This window comes from Myotis brandtii, unplaced genomic scaffold (genome assembly GCF_000412655.1).
Source record: "Myotis brandtii unplaced genomic scaffold, ASM41265v1 scaffold911, whole genome shotgun sequence".
In the NCBI taxonomy this organism is placed as follows: Eukaryota; Metazoa; Chordata; class Mammalia; order Chiroptera; family Vespertilionidae; genus Myotis; species Myotis brandtii.
Window position 1 is genome coordinate 1,202,056 of NW_005371751.1, and position 26,458 is coordinate 1,228,513.

Here is a 26,458-nt window from a genome sequence, read left to right on the forward strand (position 1 = left end):
ACATTAACGGGACTTCTATCCATTACTGTCTTCAGTCCTCTCCCTCCCCACCCATAGTGCTTTAGTTTCCAGGGACTCTCATTCAAAAACCAGATGTTCTACTTACCACTATTGGACAATAATAGCAGGTAACACTCGCTAAGCCCTTACCACACGCCAGAATGAGTCAAAATACGTGCACTGGTTTATTCATTGCCTTATTTCATCCTCCCAAACACCTAAGAGGTAACTACATATTTGCAGAGAAAAATAAGATGTAACATGAATTGAATGCTTACTGTTCTTAAGTAGTACATCACTGTCCTCACTTACTTCATCCTCAAAACATTGAGCAACAAGTGCCATTATTATTCTCAGTTTTAAAGCTGAGATGGCTTATGTAATTCACCTAAAGTCACAGAGTAAGTGCTGGAATCCAGACCCACGCAATGAGGTCCCAGAGCTTTCCTTGACACTCCTCAGATCATGGTGCCTCTCAAGACCTAGTTACCTCATTCGTAAAATTGGACCGAGAGCAATGGTAGCAATTAAACAATTGTTGTAATGATCGAAGAAGATAGCAAACTTAAAAACACTTCACAAATGATGACATGCCAAGCATTAGATATTGTTATTATGGGAAATATCACAGTAAAACCATAAATCAATAAAGACAATTGTTGGGCACAGGATGCGTTAATTGCAAAGGAAAAGACAAGGCAAGCATTTGTCGAATGTCCACTTGCCTACTATGAGCTATTTTTTAAACTCATGTTACCTCATTTTGATATTTTTATCCCCCATGTATTAAAAAACAAACAGAAGCTCAGAAAAAGTCCAGTAATGTGTCCATATGACTCATCTGGGAAATAGCACAGGCGGAATAAAAAGCCAAGTTTGACCAAGTCTCAGACCGACTGCCTTTCCATTTTACCAAGATGGTTTATGAGAACAAATTTCCCATGAAAATTAGTCATGTGATGTTCATTTTGCTTCTCTTCCTTAAAGTGCATTATGAATGAAATTATGGATTGGAGTGTTGCACTATTGAAAACACAATTTTTTCCCCAAAGAGTTCTTGTTGCCCTGAAAGCCAAATTTCCCAAGCAGGTTACCATCATACATATGTCTCTCATTTTTGGATTTAAGATTCAGTCTCTTTGGATCATTGATTAAAATATTTCTGGACTCCTTTTACATACTTGAGTCTCAGATCTGCTGCTGGCAACTCACCTAAAGACAAATTTCCAGGGCAGGGAAATGAACCCCACATTCAGTTAGATTTCAAGGTTGGACAGAGTCATACATAGGAAGTACCTTAAAAAGTCCTTTGTCCTAGAGCCAAACATTACCTTCAGAACAAAATGAACAAAACGTGAGGTCTTGCTTTTACTATGTGATTACAAGCAAATAATGTAACTTCAAACCCTCCTTTTTCTCATCTGAAAATGGAGTTACTACATCTGCCCTATAGGATTAAATAAAGTGGCGGCTGTTACATAGTAGGTACCCAATAAATGTTAATCACCTTCCCACCAGTTCCCTTCTAGAAGAGAGTTTTGGATTAATGGAAGTGAAGGAAAATACCTTATTTTCTTGGGACCCAGGAGTGACAGGATGAAGATGAGGGCTAGAGAAGGATCCACAGAGAACCGTTTTGGGGTTTAAGGGAGCAGGATATATCCATCAGGATGCCTGATACATACATATCAGGAACTTACCTTCATCTTCATCCCTTTTCCAGTGACTAGGTGGGAACTGTCATGTGCTTGAGCTTGAAGTCATTCTAGGCAAAAACAAAACAAACAAAACATCCTTACTCATAAAAGTGACTTCTGATCTGAATCCCCACTTTCCTTCTTTCTCATTAGATAGGAGTCTTGGCCACCATTTATTGGCAAAGATGATGCAATTTAGAGCAATCAGGAGACAGTCCACCAAATCAAACTTCGTCCAGATTCTTGAACAGCACAAACCCTCTCATGCCTCAGGGCCTTGGCACATGCCTTTCTCCTCTGCTGAGGAGTGGTCTGCTTTCCCCACACTGCTCATGCTCACTGTGTTAACTCATACTCGCCCTTCAGGCCTCATTTATTCAGAGAATTATTCTGTGACTCTACTCATCCCCTCTAAGACTAGTTTGGGTCCTTGCTGCATGTTGACACCCATTTAATATTGTACTGCTCAGCACTCAACACAATTCTAATTCACTATGTTTCTCTCCCAAGTATTTTGCAATCTCGGTGAGAACTTAGTCCGTCTCGCTCACCGCTGTATGGCAGTGCTCAGCACCATATGCAGCACATAACGGGCACTCAAAAGATGTTTATTACATGAGTTCATAACAGAGTGATTGAGTGTGTGAAATTAAATGAGTCACATCAGTGTGATGGAGCAGGAAGAATTCTGCAATGTGAATCACAATGCCTGGGGACCGTTCTTCAGTTTTAACTAGCAAAGTGACCCCGAGGCCACTTTCATTTTTTTGCCTAAAGAAGCTTATACTATTATCTCAAGGGGTTGTGAGAATTAAATCAAGTGCCCAGTGTCTGGTGGATGCCTGATTAAAAGTGAGTTACTTCTCACTGCAAGAGAAATCACTGAAGGGGGTTGTGACATCATCAGGGGTCAAAAAAACCAGCTGAGCAGCTGAAGGTCTTGGTCAAAACACGGTCTCCAGGTCTGCTGATCAGAAAGAAGTTGTTCAAGATTAACGTATCACAAGGAGCTGATTCACAAGGTGGTCATCTGCAGCCGGGGACCTGCGTCCTCACCACTTTTCCCTTCTGCACAGGGACCCTGGATCTGGATGGGGGCCTGGCTGCCCTCTCTTGGTGAGAACGGCCTCTTTTACCAGGAAGGCTCCAGCTCTGGCACCAGTGACGCAAGTCATAAAGGTGATTCATTTTTCAGTTTCCAAGCTTCAAAGCAACATATACGAAGTGCCACGGGCTAGAGAGAGGTGCACACCCTCTTCTCTCCCCGGCAATCGCTTTGGTGTTACAAGGAACCCTCACCGGTATGGAGCTGCTCCTTGACTTTTGTTGGAAATCTGAATGTTATGCAGACACGTGAGCACTCGACCCCGGCCCTGGACAGGAGATTTTGCACAGGACCTGCAAATGGACTGTGTTGGGGTTGTTTTCCACTGAAATACCTCAATAAAAGCTGCAGACACAAAACTGAAGAGTCAGGGGCTGGAAGCATCTGGCAGTTTCTTGCTTGAGAGGCACCTCCCCTCGCTGTGGATTCCAACCATGATACATAAAGGGATTGAAGGCTAAACCCTCAGTAAATCATGCTTCTATGGGGAATGGGTAGGGCTTGGAGGATACCCCACCCACATGGACCCTGGCAGGCCCCTATGAAATGCTCTTTGGCAGCCCCAGCTCATGGGAAAGTGTGATTTCCTGCTTGCTATGGATGCCTGGGAGTCTGTGCTTTTTTTTCTTTTCAGTTATTTCCTGCTCTGCTGTGGGATTTGGAGAGATCGAGAGCTTCTCTCTGCATTTCATGCAGCACCTTTAGTCTGTATGAACCTGTCACAGAGGAGGAGTGTGGACTGCAAGGTGAGACTGAAAACTGAGCTTAACACTCAGCTTTCAACTTACCAGCTGTGTGGCCATGGACAAATCACTTAACCTCTCTGAGCCTCAATTGGCTCATTCTGTAAAAATGTCTCTTTTTGGGGGGTTGTTTTGGAGTTCAAATGAGGAAGCATCTATGACGTGCCTATATAGTGCCTGGCAACCAGGAAACACTGCATCTCTCCATTTTTTTTACTGCTCTTCTTCTTCTTAATGAATAATAGCATTATTTAGAAAATTCATTGTTTTTTTTTTCAAGATGTAAGATGGTTCATCAAGGGCCACTATTCTCCTCTCCCCCCCCACCACAGAGAATATAAGAATATTCCCAATTCTATCCTATATAATAAAAGCCTAATATGCAAATCGACCAAATGGCAGAACTACCGGTGGAAAACCACTTGCTATGACATGCACTGACCACCAGGGGGCAGACGCTCAATGAAGGAGCTGCCCACAGCCCGCAGGCCCCAGGACAGCCAAGATGGGTGCCAGTTGCCCCGCAGAGGGAGGCGACCCGTGGCAGCAGGGGACGGGGCTTGCGAGTAGGCGGCGCTAGGCCAGCCAAGGCAGGTGCCAGTGGGGGCCCCCCAATCGCCCCACTGGTCACCCCATAGATCAGCCCAGATCACCAGCCAGGCATAGGGACCCTACCTGTGCACAAAGTTCATGCGCCAGGCCTCTAGTTATTAAATATATGTCATATTTACAAATTATATATGTATTTTAAATGTTGCACTCCTATCTTTGATTCTCTCTTCTTCCTCAGGGAAAAACAACACCTTATTAGGTGGCCTGCCAACTTATGAGACCAGGAATGACAGAAGTGAAATCTTTCAAGATTTGGTTACTTGCATCTCATTTGTAAGACTTTGCCAGATGGCTTACAATAAAATCACATATTCAATGGGATCAATGAACATGAACAACAAGAGAACAGAAGTTGCATGGGTTTGAAATTGAGTCGCTTGCTCAGAAGGCTGGAAAGTCTCTGGTTAGTTGCCCAACCTGCAAAGTCCTCCAAGGAAAGGAGATTAGACTCAGAAGGGGAACAGATCAAGGGAGTGAGGAATGAGGTGTGAAGCTCCCTGATGGAGGAAAGAACATCTCACCCGGATATCCTAAAGTTTATTCTCCTGGATTTCCAGGAAGTAAGAGTATTCACCCCCATCCTCTGAGCCTGAGGATTGGCTCCATTCTCTGAGCCAATTATGTGTTATAATTGACATTACTATGTCAGTACAATTTCCCCAAATTTAAAAACAGTGAATTCAGTGCTCAATGAAAAGATATCTTCTACCAATAGTGTTTAATCCAGCTTACCTTTTCTAAGCTGCCCTGCTAATCTTTTATATAGAAATTTCTGGTTCTCTCAAAGTGATTATGATGTATTGACTGTTGCAGAAATGTTTTAAGACAGCATCCTTAAAATACAGCAAGGTACCATAAGTTGATCAAAGGTAAAGAAAGATAAAAGCCTAAAGGGAAACAGATTCTGAATGACCTTCACAGTTATTAGGAAGGTGCCATAAATTATTTCAAGCATTCCAACAGTCACTGAGAAACAAAAGCAAAATGAGTAAAACAACAGAGATAGTCACACAATTTAATGTCTCTGGAAGAAACTAGTTGGCATATATATGCTCAAGGTACTTAGCATGCCTTCTCCCCGGTCATATCAAACCACTGCAAAGTAGCTAGCATCTTCTGTAACCAGAGTAGGAATCAGAGGAACTGAAGTCTAGCCCAAGGTCCTACAGATGTGTTCTATTTCCAAGTCTGTGTTCTTGGAGGATGTTGTTCTTCTCTGTGCATGGAGAAACCTCAGTGGACATACAACATAGTCCTTTTTAGGACTCATTATTCTCTACTTTCCTTTGCAGAAATTCTAGGGAGAAGGTGTGAGGTTTCAAAGTGGTTATAGTAGAGGAGAGCAGCCAACATATCTCCCAAGTTAAGTGTGTGTGTGTGTGTGTGTGTGTGTGTGTGTGTGTGTGTACTCTCAGCACTCACTTCAGGGTGAAGTTCAAAGACACACAGTTCTGGCCAAGAGCCAAGGCAAAGGTCCCTTTGGGCTGAACTCTTTGTAGGTTCTTGAACAAGTTTCTTAATTATATCATCTCTATGTTCTCTTAAAGGAAAACCTTTAAATCATAAATTTATAGGCTCAAATGAGGCCTTTCCTCCCAATACTATCTCCTATCAGTAGATTTAGGGAAGTCTGGGAAATCATAATTGATACCTGTGTACAGTCCTCCTAACTTTATAGCTCCCTAATACCCTAACTCCTAAAATACAAGCTTTCTTTACACTTGTCAGAGACAGATTTGGTGTTTGTACAATAAATATCGAAGCTTCACTCTGTTTTCTGTTTTTGTGTATTTTTTTTATAACTTTCCAGTATTCTCACTGGGAGAACACTAAATCAATGGCCTGCTTCCAAGGCCTATTTTAGAAGAAGCAATCTAGTGTAAATTTATGATATGGTTGTTGTCGCTTTTAGTGTTTTAGCTGTTCACTATTCAACTCTTTTCTGAAAAACATTACATGTGGAGAATGACCCCTATATCACTGTGTACATTATGTGGCACAAAAAATGGTTCTCATGGCCCATTTCCCTCTGTTGGCTCCCACAAGCAGTCCTCTAGTACAATCAGGAAGCAAGTTATGACCTAAGTCAGTCAATAGCCGTCTTGCTCCCAAGGGCATGGGCCAGTTAAGGTCAAATCATTACAGCAGCAGTGTCAACAGCCCCATCCCTAGTGGTAGGACAGTGACATTGTCTGAGGCCATGGAGACGGAGATAGTATTGATGCTAGATACGGTGGCCTCACCTGAATGTTCCACCAATATGAGTGTGCTGTGTCTGGAGCTTCTCCAACTCCTATTACTTTTCAAGCCTGGGTCTTGGCATTTCCCATTAGTTCTATGAAATACCCTCTCTCCTTCCAACCAATGTGTCTCCTGCTTAATTTGGCCGTAGTCTTTTCCCATTTTTTGTACCTAAACCCTCAAGGAGCAGAGGAACAAGCAATGACTGGATACTTACTTTCCTGTCAGGTTCTGCGTGAGATGCTTTAACCCTAGCTCTGATTGGCTTCCCAGGGAACCTATGAGACGAGTTATTATTGCATTTTACAGATGAGAAGCTTAAGACTGAAAAATTATCTTAAGAAGTTAAGGTTATAGTTTACTTTTTAAAAATTTGTATATAGTTTACTTCTACTGAGTATTTATTAGAAGCTAACATTTTAAAAGTACCATCTCATTTAATCTGTACAGCCATCCATATTAAGTAAAACCATATTTCAGTGTATCAAGACACAACTGATTGCAAAAGGTTTTACTCTTTATGTACTTCTCAGAAAGTAGAACTCTGCCTATTAAACTGTGGCACGCCATTAATTATAAGATACTTTCTGATATCAGTGATATTGATTTTGAAAATATATTTTAGAATAGACCAATTATAGCATGTCATCATTCCCATTTAAAGATCAGATAACCAGTAACTAGGCCCAGAAAGATTTAGGAACTTGCCTGACATCACTTAGTTTTCATATGGTCCTAAATCCATTTACACCCAAATCCATCTGGCTCCAAAGCTTGTCTTTGAGCTATCCATCACGGTGCCATATTGCTTTAGAGCAGCGGTTCTCAACCTGTGGGTCGCGACCTCTTTGGTGGTCAAACAACTCTTTCATAGGGGTCGCCTAAGACCATCCTGCATATCAGATATTTACATTACAATTCATAACAGTAACAACATTACAGTTATGAAGTAGCAACGAAAATAATTTTATGGTTGGGTCACAACATGAGGAACTGTATTTAAAAGGCCCGAAGGTTGAGAACCACTGCTTTAGAGTCGTCTAGCCATTTAGTAGTGGGACAAAAATTCAAACTCATGCATGTTGGACTCCAAATTAATAATAGATAAAATTCAATTAGTATCTATTATATGTCAGGGATAGTGTCTGGAGGCTTATGGTTGCTATTTTATTTAATATTCAGAATAAACATATAGAGTAGAGGCTATTATTTCCATTTTGCAGATAACGAAATGAAGACACTGACCGGCTGGAAGTCACAGAGCTCATGGAGAGCAGCACTCAGACTTGACTCTAGGTCTTTCTGTTCTCAAAGACGCATGTCCCACTACCCTACACTGCTGTCTGTTTTCTCTGTAGCTGAACTTCATAAAAACCACTCACAGAGGCGGGGCAATGCTTATCTAAAGAGATGGATTCCTTCCGAAGAAATTGTAGACATTGACCTATAGGAACCTCATATCATACCACAAAGGCTACTGCTCAGACTACTGCTCAAAGGAGGTTTGCGTGCCTTTTTCCTCCACCTCCTGCCTCCCCTCAATCCTGTGAAAATAGCTAACCGGAGGAACATCTCAGGCAGTGACTTCATCTATCTGTGTGTGTGAAGCTCACTGGTGAATGGTAGGTCTCCAGAGTCTAAACAAAGAAATACAGAAGATTCAGCACCTCCCCCATTCTATGCTTCTTAAGAATTTCTCTACTTTTGCACATTGGACTTCACAGTCATTCTAGCTAATTACCATTATTGCCCTTTCTCTGTTAGGGTTCTCCCCCAAAGTAGGTCCTGTGATAAGGGCTTGGAGGCAGGTAGTTTATTATGGGAAATGATCCCAAGACGCCCAAGCAGTGACTGGAGGAAACCAGTTGGGAAAAGTGGGAAAACAAAGAGAGTATTCATGGGGCCACTGCAGGACTCTCGCTGAGGAACTCTGCAGACACAACCTGAATCATCTCAACAAGGGGGGGGAAGCGGGAGCATTGTCCACTGACACCTGCTTCACTGGCTGAGCATCAAATGCCTAATGCTTTTGGGTTTTACCTGTGTGCTCGGCACCCACTCGCACGGGTGTGGGAGAAAGTCCTCAGATAGAAAAGCAGAGAGCTGTAGGTGCTTGAGGTAGGAAGCTGTCAGATGCAGGGGATTGTCTGCTGCAGCTGCAGGTAGAAATGTGTTCGAGGAATGGAATGTACCTCAGCACAATCTTCTCTACCTTCTTACCATGGATCAAGCATTATGTTAGTCTTCATTTGCATTATCCAGCTCAATCCTTATGTAAGTGTGTTTCCCTGATAAGTTGTATTCTTCCTAAAGTCAGAGACTGCGTTTTATTTGTCTCATGCCTGCACTTGCAGGGACTGGGCAGGGCACAGGGTAAAGGGAAGAGTGAGGGAACAGTTAGCAATGCCATGGCGTAGAGGATAAACTGTATAAACTTTTCCAAGAATTCAAGTGGAATAGAAGGGAGGTCTTCTCAAATACCACTCTGGAATCCATTGTTTCCATGGAGCGGACTGATTGTAAACATGACCCCAATTCTCCACTCCTTCCCTACCCTTACCCTTGCAGTCTCTCTCACTTATTCTGTGGGAATGACCACGTGACTTGGTTTGGCCAATAGGGTGTTAGCATGCCTGATGCAAGTGCACTTTGAAATCGCTCAGTTGGTTGTTCTTGGTGGCTCTGGAAGCATTGCCCTTGCTATGAGAACACACTTGGATTGGCCTGCAGGAGGATGAAGGACAAGAGGAGCAGAACCACGTTGACTTGGTTGTCCTGACTGAGGCCACACTAGACTAGCTGAGATCACAGATTTATAAATGAGCCTGCACCAGAGCAACAGCACTGCCAGGAATCCCACCACTGAACACAGATTTGTGGGCAAGCCCAGGTGACATCAACCAATGCTCATCCCCAAGCCTAGGAACCCCACCGATACAGGGGCAAAATAAACGTTCATGGTCGTGGGCCATTGGGGTTTGTTTGTAAAACAGCATTTTTGTGGCAATAAGTAACTGATACAACCCATTCAGAGTACATACAGAAATAGAAAAATGGCAATGTGTTATAGAAAGGCAGATGCTGGGCAGCCAGATAGTGTCACTGAGCAGCCAAATGACTCCCTTAGGGTCACCAGCCTAAAGCATGTGTGATTAAAATTAGTGCATCAATACATTCACATGTCATCAGCTGCTTGGGGTCACTTGTCACCGGTAGAAGCTGCACACGTTTGAGCTGTAAATGCTGGAGGTTAGGGTTCCTAGGGGCGAGCAGCAGTGTGAGATGGAGCAGGAGCCAGACACGGATGAGTTTGGATGCTTTCCTGGAGTTATCAGGATGCTCAGGGGATTAATGAATGTCAGTTGAATGAATGAGATATTCTGGGAATGACAGACATTTCCTGGCATTACTCAAGAGCGGGTAGATCCCCTTTTATCTTTGTGAAATACTGGCACTGCAGGTTGGTGAAAATGCCATCTGCTACTGTAAATTTTACTGGCCTCGTGAGCTTTTTATTTTTTCAGTAATATTTGCCAGGTTATGTAGCTTATAATCATAGACATAGGGCACCTTTAAATGGTGTAATTTTTCAAGGCAGGAAAGCTTCTGTTAAGGAGAAGACGGGAAGAAGACCAAATCAAATAACAATTATGAATAATTCCCTACTCAGCCCATAACAAAAGGCTCTGGATTTTATAATATGTTCCTGCCAAAGGCCATGTGTAATATTTCCTTGTTAGTAGTTCCCAACCACTATGAAATCCACAAAACCTCTCCCAGCTGTTGAAGACTTACTTATTCTCTGTCCTTTTCCATTCCGGGGCATATCCATACGGTTTAGAAAATATGACTAAATTTCTTAACTTGAATGACACTAATAGTAATTTTCTAAGGCTTTGGAGAAAGATGTAAGGAAACTACAGTGCATGTCTGTTTAAAAACTGCTCTGTTTAATGGTTTATACTGTTCCAAAGGTGGGGGGTGAGACAAAACTATTTAATGGGCTGGCTTTCAATGACCTGTGTGTTGTTGGGATTACAGTGATAATTAGTATGAGTTAAATTACATTAAAACTTGAGATTTAAAAGTAATGCATTAAGAAGGAATTGAGTAGGTGGGCAAAGTTACTTCTATTTTTTTTCAAAAGAATTTCACAGCACTTTAAATGAATGTAGGAAAGTTATGAAATCCCCTCCTGACATACATACGGTTGTAGTAATCTTTCTCCTTGAGTCAAATTTCTCTTGAGTAGAGAATAGAAATAGAAGACTATTTAGAAATATAAGAACAGAAAGGTAAGAATGTTCTACTGAGAATAAAACACTGAATGAGAAGCAAGTATCTTGAAAGTCATTGAGAAAACACATGGTACATTCATTTCCTTGGTGTCTCCAATAGGTTGGTTGTGATATGCACTGAAAGCCAACATTTATAGGGCCAATGATGGGGCCAGACAATGTGTTAAGCACATGCATTAACCTATTAATTCTTACAGCAATGCTTTGAAGTGGGTTACTATTTTCATTCTCACTCTATAGATAAGGAACTTGACATTGAGAAAGGTTAAGTATGTTGCTCAATTCCCACAGCTTGTCCACTCCCATGTCTGGGCGATTCTAGAGCTCATGATTTAGTCACCATATCCAGGTGGTTAACACCTTTGACTTTCCATTTGTTCAGTTGTAAATTATATAAATGTCTAACCACCATGCTGTACACCTGCAACTAATATAAAATAATACTGAATGTCAACTGTAATTGGCAAATTACAAACAAACAAATAAATAAATAGATAAAGCAAAGTCCTAGTGACCTTTCAATTCCAACAAAAAGGGTCAGGGCTGTTTTCTATTGACCCTTGAAAACACTGCAGTTAGGCAAAGCAGCTACTGACAATAACAACTTGACATCATAGTCAAGAAGCTTTTGAGTTTGTAGCTGTGAAGGTAAGTCTTCATAAACGTTCTCTGAAAGAAAAAACATACTTATTTATTTGATCAGTCAAGCTCCTGTTGGACTTTAAATATCGCCTTGAGAAACACATTACTTTCAATTGCTACTAAAGAATATGTGCAGATTCATCCCCAGAAAGAGGATGAGCCACAGAGATGAAGGAGACGATCTACATTTTAGGGAGACAAGAGTCAAGAGCAAGGGCCCACAGTCACATGTATCTAATTTCCAATTCCATCTCTAGGTCTTGCTAGTCCTAGGACCTTGGGGAAGTGGCTTAGGTATCTAAGACAGCTCTTTCATCTGTTTAATAATTATTATTTTTAAATCATAGAGGAGGAAAGAGTTGATGAAATTAAAATTATTGTCAGGATAACTGAGACAATTTGTGTAAACCACTGGACACTATGCCCAATGCATATTAACTACTTACAAATATTCTTTATTACTAACATTATAGTAGACAGGGATGTGTTTAAGCAGAAAGCCCATGAGCATTTAAATCAAGAAAGTCTGAGTCTCAATTCTGATTCTGCCACTTACGAGGCATGCCGCCCTGAATATGTCAATATTTCTGGATCAGAAATAACCTAACCTATCTTTCATGGGTTTCCTGAAGCTGAAAGCTAATGCATGTGGAATGCCTATAATGTACTATTTTCTGGCTTCCATAATAAATGATAGCTCTAACTATTAGTGTTATCTGGTGATTAAAAACCTTAGACTGGTGGAATATCAGCCATGCATTTCTGAGGGAGAAGAAGATAGGGCAGGGAGTCAAAGGATCCTTTTGCTTCTTATGATGCTCCGTTTTTCTTGGCACGGCTTGAGTAGAGGTCACTGGTTGGCATCTGTGCAGCATGCCTGTGGTTCCGCCCACTCGACCTGCCATGCCTTTGGTCCAGTCTCCAGGACCTGCGTTTATGCCTGTCTCTGCGGCTACCTATGACCACAGTTGGACACAGTCCAGCCGGCTCGGGGAGCCGCATGTGTGACTATGTATTCCTGGGTGCCTGCCAGTGGATTCGTTTTGCTGGAGGAATGTGTAATATGCACTGAGATTCTGTGGGGCCTCAGGGTGAGAAGACACTCAGGGCCAAGGGGGCCTAGAGCTGGGGGAAGGAGGGTAGGTAGCAGGCTATGCAGCCAGGCCCTTACATGGAGAGAAACACAGACACCAGTCCAACCCAAAAGAATGTTCTCTTTTCTGAGTCAGAGGTGCTGAGAAGAATCTGTGAATAGAACCAGGGACCAAAGAAGGCAGTTGAAAATAGGAGGAGAAGGAATCTAAGAATGAGATGATCTGAGTTTGAAGGTGGGTGAACTTGTGTGAGAATCTTTACCTCTCCACCTCAGCAAACTGGGAATCACAGAATTAAAAGTATCATAGACCCATTTTGAAGATCAAATAAAATACTGGTAAGTTTTCTTGATTATGACTCGCTGACACATGGCAGCAAAATATCATAATCCAGCATCCTGGCTGGCTGGATCCCCAGTAGGGGATGTGCAGGAGGCAGCCAATCAATGTTTCTCTCTCATATTACTGTTTCTCTCGCTCTCTCTCTCTCTCTCTCTCTCTCAAAATCAGTAAGAGTATATATTTTTTAAAAAATCACAATCCAGGGATGTGTTTTATTTGCCAGTGTGGATTTCAGAAAAAGATATACTCAAACACTGCTGGCATAAATGTAAGTTAATGTAAATATCAATGTAAATTGTGTAAGTATTTATTAATAAATATGTATCAGTAGATGGATATGGACTAAATATAAAACATACATGTATATATGCAATTCTATTAAACAATCTCACCCTTGTGAATCTACCCATAGAATAACAAAACACCACTATCTAAAAATACATATGTATAAATATTGAGATGACTGGAAGATGGGGAAAACAATCTACATTCTACAGGTAGGTATGTATTAAATATCTCAATTACAGCATTGTTGGCTGTGGCAAAAACGTATAAACAAAGCACACTGCCATGAACGGGAATGGTCAATACACTGAGGTACAATGATATGTATAGTAATTAACCAGAGAAATTCTCACAACTCTTTCTTGATGTCATTTCCTTTTTCTGCTACCATCCCATTTCGTGACTTTGTTTCGCAATAGAGCTCCTGAAAAGAGCATTGTCCCTGCTGCCTGTCTTCAACTCTGCTCCCTATTCTCCCTGAAGTCCCCCACTTTTGTCCCCATCCCTCCATCAAAGCTGCTCTTGTACGGGTCCTGAGTGCTGCTCCAGAAATTAGTTCTGAGAATTCTTCTAGAATCCTCTGCAGCGTCAGACTTAGTTGATCCCTACTTTGGGAAGCGCTTTCTTCACCTGGCTTCTGGGAAACAGAAGACTCTTGATTCTCTTGCTCCATTACGGGTTACTCTTTCTCAGCCCGTTCTTTGGGTTTTGCTTCTTGGGCCCCATCTTACTGATGAGTGTCCCAAGGCTCAAGATTTGGCATTCCTGCCCTATCTAGACTTGCTCTCTTGGAGAATCTCATCTGGACATACAGCTTAAAAAACTGTGTGCTCACAACTAATAATTTATATGTATTACATTGTAGGGGTTTAAATTTTTATAAAAAGATAGAAGAAAGAAAGAAGTAAGGAAGGGAAGGAAGAAGGGAGGGACAAATGAGGGAGGAAAAGAGGGAGAAAGGAAAAGAAGAAAGGAAGGAAGGATTGTTAACTTAAAAAGGAATAACTCCACAGGAATAAAATACAGGAGCGTGGATTGTGAAGTGCAGATAGTATGGGTTTAAATCTAGATTCTTTCACTTCCAGGCTGTATAGTTTAGGGTAAGTTATTTAATTTCCTGATGCTTCAATTTCCTCCTGAAAAATGGGGATCAAAATAGCTGTCTCATTTATAGGAGGTTCATCTGAAAGTCTAAATATGCTAGGATATGTGAAATATTCTAGAAAATTGTAAATATTTCTAAGTATTGGCTATTGTTGTATAAAGGTAAACCTATATATCTAATAGAAGACCTTTTATAAGGATATACTAATGACTTGAAGGTGGTAAAAATAGAATCAAACAAGACTCCAATACACAAACCAGAGAGTGGAATGATTACTCACATATCTGGATCCATATTTGGGTAGGATACCTTGGATAATGTTAACAGTGAGTGACATGTTGGGAGAAGATATATTTAATGCTTGTAATTAAGGGACTGATTTCCAAAATATACTTGAACTTCAAATTAACAGGTTGAAGCAGGAAACTAGTAGGAAAATGGGCAATGTGACCAGGTAATTTACAGAAAATGAAGTCTAATGGATACATAAAAATGTGTGTGAGCTCATTAGAAACAGCAGGACTAAACACTACAACAATCAGATACTGCTTTCTAGCCCTTATAATGGCAAAATAACAGACATGTTGGGACAATCCAGTGCTGTCAAGACTTTGAGAGGGCATGAAGTTTTGTGCACAATTGAAGAGTAAACTGAAACAACCATTCTGAGAAGCAATTAGGCAATATTCAACAAAAATTGTATTTTTCCCTATGATCTAGTCAACACAATTGTGTGTGTGCATGTGTGTGTGTGTGTGTGTGTGTACACCAGAAAAATTTCTTGCAAATGTTCATAATGGACCAGTACAAGCTTGTTTTTCAGAATGTTATTTTTGGTGGCAGGAAACTGCAGGCAATAAAACCCCAAGAAAATAAATAAGCAAGAGATGCCCACCAAGAAACTATGAGCATCAGTAAGAAACACAAGTTAGATGTTTACAACCACATGGGTAGATTCCACCCCGAAGAGTGCTGAGTTCCATAAAGATGATGAGTTTATATTACAATATAATATCATGTAATTAAAACACACGCATGCAAAACAATACCAGATATTTTATAAGAACATGCTAACATTTAAGGGCATATATGGAGCACCCTGTATTAGGGATCTATAGACTAGAGAATGGGACTGAGCACCAGAGAACTGGGGAAACAGGTGAGTTAAACTCCACTGCCACCTGCAGGGAGAGATAATACCATTATGCTTGGGATGATAAGCTCCACTCTCTCCACTTGAAATCTAATTTAAACATAAACAGCAAAATGATGTCACTTTGCTATGTAAACATATGATCTAAAAAACAAAAACCTTTCAAAATATATCCGAACTGATCTTTATCCCATACATTACAGCGTGCTGAAAACAATGAAAGAAATTAAACGTCTTTGACATAAAATAGAAACATTATTAGTATTCTTATTTTTAAAAAATACATTATTAGTATTCTTGCATCATCTTTCCTTGGAGTTATATTTTAAAAACCCATCAGTGTTCAAAAGGAATTTCGTCTTTTTATTGCCCCAGAATTATATGTCCCTTTGTAGTTGCATAGTTTGCAGATGTTTCTGTACATTTGTAAATGGGCCAGAACTGAAAACCATATAGGAAACTGAAGTCAGCAGACCAAATGTACAGAAGAGGCAGTTGATTGTTTAAATATGCCTATTCAACCACTATAAGAGAGGTTTGGTGACTTATTGCACAATTGTCCCATCATCTGTGACACAGTTATGTCACTCCCTCTAAACACTGTACTCATTAAATTGTTCTTAACTTCATCAGGACACCTCTCCCCAGACTCTTAGATTTATCTCCTCCAGTTTCGGCAACTCTTCTTTGCCTTGGTGCATTGGCCAAGTTCTACCTGCTCTCTCTAAAGTAATTTGCCATAATACTTTCCAAGGTGTTTCCTTCATTAAAAGTGATGTGTTCAATAACATCTTGGCTTTCTTCTCCTTCTAGAGTCATCTGGATACCCAACCCTTTGGCTGAGGGGACATGAGTTACTGTATCCAACTGGAGGAAATATCACCTGGAAAATGGAAGAGGTGATTTAAAAATGTTTTATGAGGCTTCTGGGAAAATAATCACACTCGAAGGAGCCTATGTGTGAGAAGCCTGGTGTTGAATCACCTATGCATTCCTTTTGTGGGATTCACTGAAAGACTATTGGCCTGAGGAGGAGACCAGAAGACTGGCCAGTGTTCACATTCATTCTTCCCTCTGTTGACAGCCAAATAAATGTTCAGAGTTCTTCCCAACAGAGGCTGCACACCTCATACTCACATTGCAGAGAATAATTTTTAGATTTATGATTTTTTTTCGGTGCCAAGTTTATGTGTGTGTGCGTGTATGATAAAATATCCCATTAGTGATCATGAGATTGTTGAAATAAAGTGGAATCCATTTGTTGAACAATCCTGTACAATTTGTGGGTTACTTTTAATGGACAAGCTTATAGAAAATGCATTACAGGTAAGGTTTTGGACACCTTTCTAATTACTTAAGGTTGCTATAATTTCTTTCAACAATATTTTTGTAGCTTTTAGAGTACAAGTTTTGGACTTACATTGTTAGATTCAATTCTTTGTATTTGATTATTTTTAATGCTATTTTCAATGGATTTATTTTGCCAATTATATTTTTGGATCATTTATTACAAGTGTATACAAATACAATGGACAGTTGTATGTTGATCTTATATCTTGAAACCTTACTGAATTCATTTATTAGTTCTAAGCATTTTTGGTGGATCCCTTGGGATTTTTTATATACAAGATGGTCATCTACAAATGAGATAATTTTACTTCTTCTTTTCTCATCTGGATTCTCTTTATTTTGTTTTTTTGGCCTAATTGCTGTGATGAGAACTGGTAGCACAATGTTGAATAGAAGTGATGGGAGAAGATAGCCTTGTCTTCTTCCTGAACTTAAGGAAAAGAATGCATTCTTTCACCATTGCATCCATTGTTAGTGGTGAGTTTTTGTCAGTGCTGTTTTTCAGGTTGAGGAAGTACCTTCAATTCATGAAGCAGTGTTAAATTTTGTCTTTTTATATACTTTAGCAATTATTGTATACTAGCATTTGCATATACTCATCACTCACTAAGTAACAAATGCAAATTATGCATGTATAAAGGAATAAATAAAATCAGAGTTAAATGAGGAAGTTATTTCATTAATTGAAGGGTAAAAAAATAGATGACTTCCTTAAATCTTACTTCACTTATTACATAGTGCAGAGAAATAGATTACAATGATAAAATTTTGTTTCTTTCAGTTTAAAATAGAACCTGAAGTAAATATTAATCATCAACATTTGAGAAAGGATGATATCTGTTTTTTTAAAAGAAGAGGCTTAACTTGAGACCATCATGGAAGCAACACTTTTCATCCAATAAGCCCTCATTCCTATTTGCAACTCAAACTTATAAAAAATAGAAAATCCCTCGATTTCTGTTATACCATCAAGAGAAGGCTCAGACTCAGGCAGTAAGATGGCTGTTGGTTTGTCAAAGAACCTCTGTGTTTGTAAGAAACTTTTGCTCTTGAAGAAAGCACCCCGGTGAAAGCACTCCTTATTTTTAAACAAATTGCCTCTTACCCTGTATTTATTTGAGGTGAGGGGGGGGGCGCTTATAAGATTGTCCAAATAGAAAGGCACCTTGCTTCTCTTAAGTAGCTAATATGAGATGAATCCAATTATAGGTAAGCCTGCCTGCAACTCTTCTGTCTAGAAAGGTTTGTTGCTCATAGTAGCAGAGGGACTGGTCAAGGGGAGAACACATCTGTTTGCATTGAATGAAGACAGGTCATTGTTATAAGGGATCAGCTCATTTCCCTTTAGTGCTCTTGGTGTTTGGGGAAACACATATTAAACTTGCATTTCCTTCCCCCCTTTCCTTTCTTCCCTGTTTCCACATTCCATTCATCTCTCACCTCTCTGCTTCCTGTATTTTGTCTGTTCTATCAATGTTTATAGTGTCTCTATTTTATGTATAGTCTTGCATTACACACCATGAGCAATAAAAGAAAACCCAGCCTTCAATCTTATTTCCTTATATAAACGGAAACAATAAATATATGCACAAATGGGAAATTGAATAAAATAAATGTCTAAAAGTGAGTCCACAGTCTTAACTTCATGGTAAAGGCAAAAACTGATAGAAGAGTTGAGATAACTCATGGTGGCTGGGGAGGATTGGAGAGATTTTAGAGCTGGGAAAGTTTCCTAATCATTTAAGGATGGGGCCAATTAGACTTTGAAAACCCTGGGCTCAGATACAAGGAGGTATATTCTTCTTTTCCCTGCCTGCTGTCTAGAAAAAAAAAATTGCAACTAAGTGAGACAGCGTACTTTGGAAACTGCTACTGAGAGTAGAAATTCCCATTATAAACAGGGTGACCATATAACTCATTTCCTAAACTGAGACCCATATGACAGTGAAAGAGGGTGCTCTTAATAATTATACCAGGGAAACAGGCAAAAATTTGAACAGTCCTGGGGAAACCAGAATGAAAGGATTAACCTAAAGGATGCTGATGGGTGATTTCTATTTTCCTTTGGGAGATGGAGGTGGTGGTGAGAACTGGAAATTTATTCCAGTTTAGAAACAAGCACATTGTATTACTTCCCACAAAGATTTTTGGTTTTGTCTTTGTTATATTTTTAAAGGTTGGATTCTGTGATAAATGATACCCTGTCGGGAGTCATTGTCTCCTCTGAGGGACCCCTGGATTCATTCTAGGCCAGAGGAAACAGAGCATGCAAATACTCAGGGGTGGGAATAAGCTTGATGTGTCCCAGGAAAGGGTAAGAGTTCAACGTGGCTGAAGAGAAGTGTAGCCAAGAAGAGAGGGATGAGAAGGAGCAGCTCATGGAGGTCTGCTTTGCTGTCTCCTTCAGAAAACAATACATCAGAGCAAAGGGCCACATTTACATCACCCCTGGCTGAGTCCAGAGCCTGAGGGTACTCCTTATAGGCTTTGTACTCACAGTGGTCGGCAAACTCAGTAGTCAACAGAGCCAAATATCAACAGTTCAACGATTGAAATTTCTTTTGAGAGCCAAATTTTTTAAACTTAAACTATATAGGTAGGTACATTGTTATTAACTTAATTAGGGTACTCCTAAGGCTTAGGAAGAGCCACACTCAAGGGGCCAAAGAGCTGCATGTGGCTCGCGAGCCGCAGTTTGCCGACCACAGCCTAGGATAAGTTCAACTTCTTTCTGCCTCAATCTCTCTAACTTTATCATGTGGAAGGTAACAGAACCTACCCCAAGGAATGGTGAGGCTTACATGTAGGTCAGAATGTCAGCAGGGCACAGAGTACATGTTCAAAAACATTAGTGATTAATGTTGTTATGGATCTAGGGAGGGGCTTTTCCCAAGGGAAAAAAACAGGCCTGACCCAGGGTTGCTTTTTGAGATCTTAGCACCTCACCCTGAGTGTGTCTCCCACTATTGGGTCTTCTTAGTACAGAGATGATTAATTTTTTAAAGATTCTTAGATTCTGGATGGGTGTGCATAGGTCTAGCGGTCTACTCTGACGTTGTCCACAAACACACTTCCAGCTTTAGTTTTCAATTACTGACGTGCTGGCTTAGATGCCTGACCTCTGTAAGCCACACACACGGACCTCAAGTTACCTTGGAAATATCTGGGAATCTTTCCAGGGTTTTGTCCTTCAAGTGGTAAAACACTCGAGACCTATTCTGGACGATAATGATGTAACCAACAACAACCGTGATAATAATGAACTGCAGCCAACGTTTATTGATTCTTCCCTCCGTGCCTGCTGACCACCGTGCTGAGTGCTTTCAAGGTATCACCTTATTTAATTCTCAAAATAACCACATGACTTTGGAGAGTGTAGGTGGCACAGCTGGGGCGTGGGGGATGGGGACTGGAATCCAAACACACATCAGCCAGGACTTAGGCCTGTGCTCTGCTGCCTCCCCACGGGCAGATGTAGTTCTAGGGCAACAGCAGATATTTTAGGCAGAGAGCCATGGAAGCCTCCTTCAGCCGTTTCACCTACAAACCCTGTAGGAATAGTCCAGCTGATACCTCTGCATCTGGACATGTCTCCGTCCTACAGTGATGTGGTTTCCCGAGTGCTCAAGCCACGCATAGAAGGTCACATGAAACAACCGAGGGAAGAGCATCCCCTCAGGTCACTGAACTGCTCCGGGTGACACGAATGCGGGGCTGCGGGAGTGACACTCTGTGACCTGATACGTGCAGCGCACTGCTGAAGTGATCTGACCTATTTCCAGAGCATGACTTTCCATCCCGAGAATCTGTGCCTCGCTCAGCAGTGGCAGCAACAGTGTCCTTCATTCCGGGCCAGCCTGAGCTTACGCCTGGTTACATGGCACTGACATTCACCTCATCAGACCTTCGGTGGCTCCAGCAAATTCATGGAAAGCCATCACAGGAAAAGAACGAACTCTGGGCTTACCGCTGCGTAAGTCTACTCTGTCTCCTATTTCAAGGTGACCAGCACATCTCGGTTATCACATTTCAGAGAGGGAGGGAGTGACATTCAAACCGAGCCAGGGAGGTAGCCCTGCGTAGTAGTGACAAGCACGGAGGCATGGTTTCTGAGGTCAGCGTAGGTGAATTCACATCTCAGCCTTGGAAGGTAAGAGCTAAATGACTAGTTACTCAAAACTCGGCTCTTCAGTTTCCTTTGGTATCTAGCGCAGAGGGCTGTGGAAAGGATCCGATGACATGATGGACGTAAAAAGACTTAACCCCGGTGGAAGCACCTGTTCATTATCTGACTCCACCTCCATTCATGGTCCCCTTTCCCTTGGCCACCTTCCAGCAGAGGGTGGCCATGTGACGCACTTTTGTTCAGTGGAATCAAGCAGACTACTTTTGGATGGGCTTCTGGAAATATTTATATCATAAGGATAGAAGAGAGCCTGTCTTTTGACTCTTTAGTTTCTCTCCCACTGCCACCCCACTGTTTTGTGGGGGTTGCTTTTTCTTTGCTGTTTTCAGGATCATGGATGTGAGGTCTGTTCTACTATAACCATTTTACAGCCGTAAATAAATACGTGAAAGCAATTAGAACAGTTCTTGGCACAAGATTAGTACTACAAAGTGTCAATATCGTTATCATCATCATTATTATCAACTTTATCTTACTGTAAGCATGGGGCCTATTAAATAATGATAGTAAAGTAAAGCATGTATAAACTCCTTAAGTCCATGGTCACACTGATGAGGCACTTTCCCCACCTGAACCACCTAACTTTGGACCTCCTGAAACATGAAACAAATAACCCCGTATTTCTCTATGTTACTATTACTCAGGTATTGTGTTACTTATATCTAAATGCAATCGTAAGGGACACCACACAGGATTTGTTAGTTCTTGCCTATCTACGCAGGACTACCTCATCTAAAGCAGTGGCTAATACTGAGACTGTGCAGTGTCTCCACCAAATGTCATCCAACTTCTGGTTGAACGCTTCCAGTGACTGGGAACTCACTACCTCCCAAGGCAGGCTGTTCTATCCTCGGGCAGGTGTGATATCTAGAAAGATATTCTTTATGTAGAGCTGTATCTGTTTTCCTGGACTGTCTTCTAATCTCTGAGAGTCTTACTGAACCTGTTGGTTCTCTTGTCTCTACTCAGACTGCCATGGAGAATATTTATTCTCAAACTTATCATTGGTTTGAAGGTACAACAGCTGGATTCCGTATATGATGTAATATATTGACATTTCTCCTTACTTTTCCTTTTATGTACCTCACTCAGTGTTCCCTGAGCTCATGGAGCTTATGGTATATTGGGGAGAAAGGAAATTAAATGGATAATAGCAACACAATGTTATCAGTTCTCCCAGAGGTAAGCACCAGAGTGCCCTAGGATCAGATGAGGGGCACCGACCACTGTCAGTGAAGATGAGAGGTGCAGGTGGTTGCACATGTTGGTGTTGCTGGGGAAGAGGTGGAGGGTGAGTATTCCAGAGAGAGGCTGCAAGGCCCCCCCATGCAGTGAGAGGAGTTTAGACCAAGATACAGCAGGACTGTTGTAAGGAACAGAATAAAGTTCAGTTGGGTGGGGGCAGGGGTCTACCGCACGAGGGAGGAAAGGCAGGAGGTCACCTGCAGGAATCAGGACAGTGTATGTACATTAGGGGAGGCACTGAGGGACAATTTTTATTTTTTAAATATACATATATAATTTTTATTTCAGAGAGAAAGGGATAGGAAGAGAGAAATAGAATCATCGATGATGAGAGAGAATCATTGATCGACTATCTCTTGCACACCTTTTACTGGGGATTGAGCCTGTAACCTGAGCCTGTGCCCTGTCCAAGAATCAAACCATGACCTCCTGGTTCACAGGTAGACACTCAACCACTGAGCCACACCAGCCAGGCAGGACCATTTTTATAGGGAGTTTGCTATTCAGATTCCCACTTCATAATGGAAGGTGATAGAAAGCAAAGGAAGAAACACCTTCCCCTCTTTGGGTCTCAATTCCCACATTCTCTAATCCCTTGGAAACACCTTTCCTTATTCATCTCCACAGGCCCTAGACTCTCGGCCCTGGAGAGAGAAAGGAGTCAGATCCATGCAGTCAAGACCAGTGGCCTGAGTAGGATTGTGTTTCTTTCCATCCTCAATAGCACAGTGTCAGGTGTTAGACGGCCAGTTGCCGGTGGTTTGTTCTCTGTGCGGGTTGCCTGAGGCTTTCTGTCCAGTCCCAGCCCTCCCCAAAGCTGAGGAGGTGGTATCACCCCCATAATAACGTGGCTTGTGGTGAATACCGCTTTCATCTGCAAAATTCTGCTTCAAAATTCTGGTTTGTCAAACCTTTCATGGTGGTAACTTCATTAAATCTATTCTTACAGGCATACTGAGGAATTTCTGAAAAGACTTATTGAATCTGTTTGGTTTCAAGAAAAAAGACAAAAGGAGTGAATTTGTTTCAGAACATCAAGGTTTTAGTCCTGTCTCCACTAACTAGCTAAATGACCTCGTACAGATATGTCACCTTCAGATCCCTGCTTCTTAAGAATCGGGAATAGATGATGGCTAAGCTGCTTTTTCCCTTTACATTCCCTGACTCCATCTTGCAAGTTTGGAGATAAGGAAACAGGGGTCTGCAGATATAGAGGGATTTTCACACAGACTCCCAGTTAATGAATGAATGAGCCCAGGCACATCCAGGCGGACTTTTGTTTTTATATGAGTTAGCAAAATTACTTCATTGCATCAAACACAGTGTTTTACCTTGAATGTTAAAGGAGAAAGCCCAGCACGGGATGGCTTCATGGGCGTAGTTGGTTTTAAAGTGAAGATTTCAAGCCTTTTCTCAATTCCCTTTCCCCTTTCTGAGTCAATCAGGGGGATGGAATAGTTTGCTCTAAAATTAGCCAGTAGGGTTCTTTCATCTTGGATTCTTTTGAAATGAGAATTTAAACCCAAGCCTCAAGAAACTGAAAATCTAGTTTTTCCTCCACAAACTTCAGGAATGCCTGGACTTCTGCCCTCACCAGACCCACACAGGGTTTCTCAAGTGGGATGCCATTTTTATCTCAAACCAGCTCTTTTCAAGGAGATTACTGAAAAAGCACTGGCCATGGTTTTTTCTTTCTTCAAACCACGTCACGTTTCTTTCTGGGGTTTCATGTGTCAAGTTCTCGGAGCCAGGACGTCCAGTGAGTCCTCCACTGCCCTGGCTGTGCTTCCATTGTTCCGCTGCATGGACGGGAAGAGCAGAGCCAGCCGACAAGAGCTGTGCGATCCTCGGCCAGGGCACGTGGGATGCTAATGTGCACTTTCAGTTCTAAATGCTGAGGCAGTCTGTTCCCTGGCCACCACAGAGGAGCTGACAACCATGACAGTGGAAAGGAAGCCAGCTCGTGGGTCTGCTACACATCTACCCAAGGGCTGTGGTTACTGGAACACCATGGAATAAGCAAAGCGCGTGGTTTAGGGGCCCAGTGGTCCAGTTCAGAGTGCACTACTTGAGAATCATCAAGGCAAGTGTAAAATTGTCTTCCGGGAGGCACTCCCCGTTTAGCTCCCCAGTCATAAATGCTGCAGCCCAGCTGTCCACAGCACTAAGATCTTGGGAACACTGTGAGGATAAGCAAAGCACTTACTTTATCATCAGCACTGCAGTCAGAAAGATATGGGTTCAAATATGGAGTGACTTTGGTTAAGTTATCAAATAACACACACACACACACACACACACATTGCACTTAACGCAGTATCTGGCATATAGTAGGTGCTCACTAATTATAAACAACTAGAGGCCTGATGCACGAAATTCGTGCAAGGGGCTTGGCCCTTGAAGCCCCAGCTTCATCCAGAGGGTCGTTCTGCTGTTCCGTCTAATTAGCATATTAGCTCTTTATTATATAAGATGATGATTACAACCATCATCATGCAGGTATTCTTAGGAAGGCTCTATTACCCATGGAAACCACCAAGAGCTTTGAGTTAGATAGATAAGGATTTGAATCCTGTGTCTGCTATTATTCTCCTTGCACCTTGTGGGTACATGTTTTGTTTGTTAGTTTGCTTGCTGAAAGAGTGTCTCCACTCAGATTATTTTGAGGGTTAGAAATATTTCATGAAAAGCACTGAGCATGTTGCCTCATATACAGTAGGCACTTCATGCATGGAATCACCATTGTGATACCTCAGTTTGTTCTTTGGTTGTACAAGGAAGTCCGAGTTCTAGATTTCCATGAATCTACGACACACAATCCATAAGCTGAGAAAGCTCAGAAAAGCACGTCATGTCCTCGGTGCTTGTCATCAGGCCCTCCTGCAGGGAAAGCCGACATGTGCTCCCCTCTTTGCCCGTCTTCCACAAGGACCAACCCTGCAGCTTCACCTGACCTCTGCAGGGTGACCTTCGATGACTTTTACACAAATGCACGGAGGCAACACTTTATGAACTGACCAGGCAGAATGTGCAGATTCTGAGCGCTGAGCCCATTTCTGTTGCTGTGGACACGTTCAGCCCCATGTGCCCTGGGGGGGGGGGGGGGGCCAAGCCGCAACCACACAGGAAGTGTGATCCCTCTTTCCTTGGGTTGAGATGCTGGATGTACAGCACAGGACTCGCTCATTGATATTCACACCCCACCCAAACTTGGCATTCTGTGGGATGTTTCAAATTAGGGGGGAATTGGGGATCCAGCTAAACATTTATGTTATGTAACATCCCCCCCCAAAAAAATAAAAGGGATTAGCTGTACTAGGGACACACAGCTGTTCTCTCCACAAGTCCCTTCAGAACAGGCTGCAGACAATGAGAAGGACAGAAAGCTCAAGACCCAGTTCTGCATTCCTCTCTTCCTGGCTGGAAACCACTCTTCAAATTCCTGCATTGAGCAGGAAATGTGTTCAGCTAGGCAGAGGGGAACTTTGTCAGGCCTAATTGACAGTCTTCCTTCTTCAGGTCTCTAATCAAGTCTGCCTTCCCTGTGCCCCTCTGTGGCCAGTCCACATTTTCTCTTCCCTGTCAGTCCCCTGTGAGGACATCTGCTTTCTTCCTTTTTAACTTTTTCTTTCCCGGAGACAGACTTGCCATGACACTTAAAAGTTTCAAGGCCTGTCACATGCACGGTGTCCTATAATTAATACTGTAATTGCAATTTTATAATCATTTTCTTAATGACGCCCCCCCCAAAAAAACTGTTTCAGTTTTAGATCTCACAACCTGTGAAGTCTTGCTGACAGCATCTCAATTTTCTATTGGGGAGACATAGACTCCAATTCTTGACCAACCGAACTCCAGTAGTGGAGGTTGAACTGGTCTAGCCAATCAGTTTATTCTATATTTTGACCGCAAAGATTGTTTCAGGACTAGGCCAATGACCCAAGTTCCCCAGTGGTACTCAAATATCAGACTTCAGTTGGAACAAATGGGATAAGGAAGCATATCAGCATGTAACTACTGAGGACATTCTCATCCTCAGCACCAAGAGAGAAAATTCACCTAAGATTGAAGGTGAACAATCAAGAACTGCATATTGGTTCCTAGAAGCAGCATTCATTCACCAAACGATTGCTCTGTGCTAATTGCCAAGCATGTCCTTGTCAATGAAGTTCACCAATGAACACAATAGATAACATTTCTGTCCTCCTAGGCTGATATCCTAGTTGTGATATATATACCATGATGAGTGCTATGAAGAAAAATGAAGCAAAATAAGAATAATATGCAGAAGACTCTGATTTTAAAAATGTTGGGGGTGCTCAGAAAAGGTCTCTATAATGACATCACAAATGAATGAGAA

At 41.7% G+C, this 26,458-nt stretch overlaps 1 long non-coding RNA gene across 1 annotated transcript in view; it reads right to left on the bottom strand.

Moving 5' to 3' along the window:
• Window positions 1–1,704: 1,704 nt before the first annotated feature.
• The window catches only part of LOC106724641, a 205,685-nt gene continuing 180,931 nt past the window's right edge, over window positions 1,705–26,458 (bottom strand). Inside the window, exon 3 of the long non-coding RNA XR_001360477.1 lies at window positions 1,705–1,765. This is a non-coding gene — a long non-coding RNA (uncharacterized LOC106724641). The remainder of the gene's footprint in view (window positions 1,766–26,458) is intronic.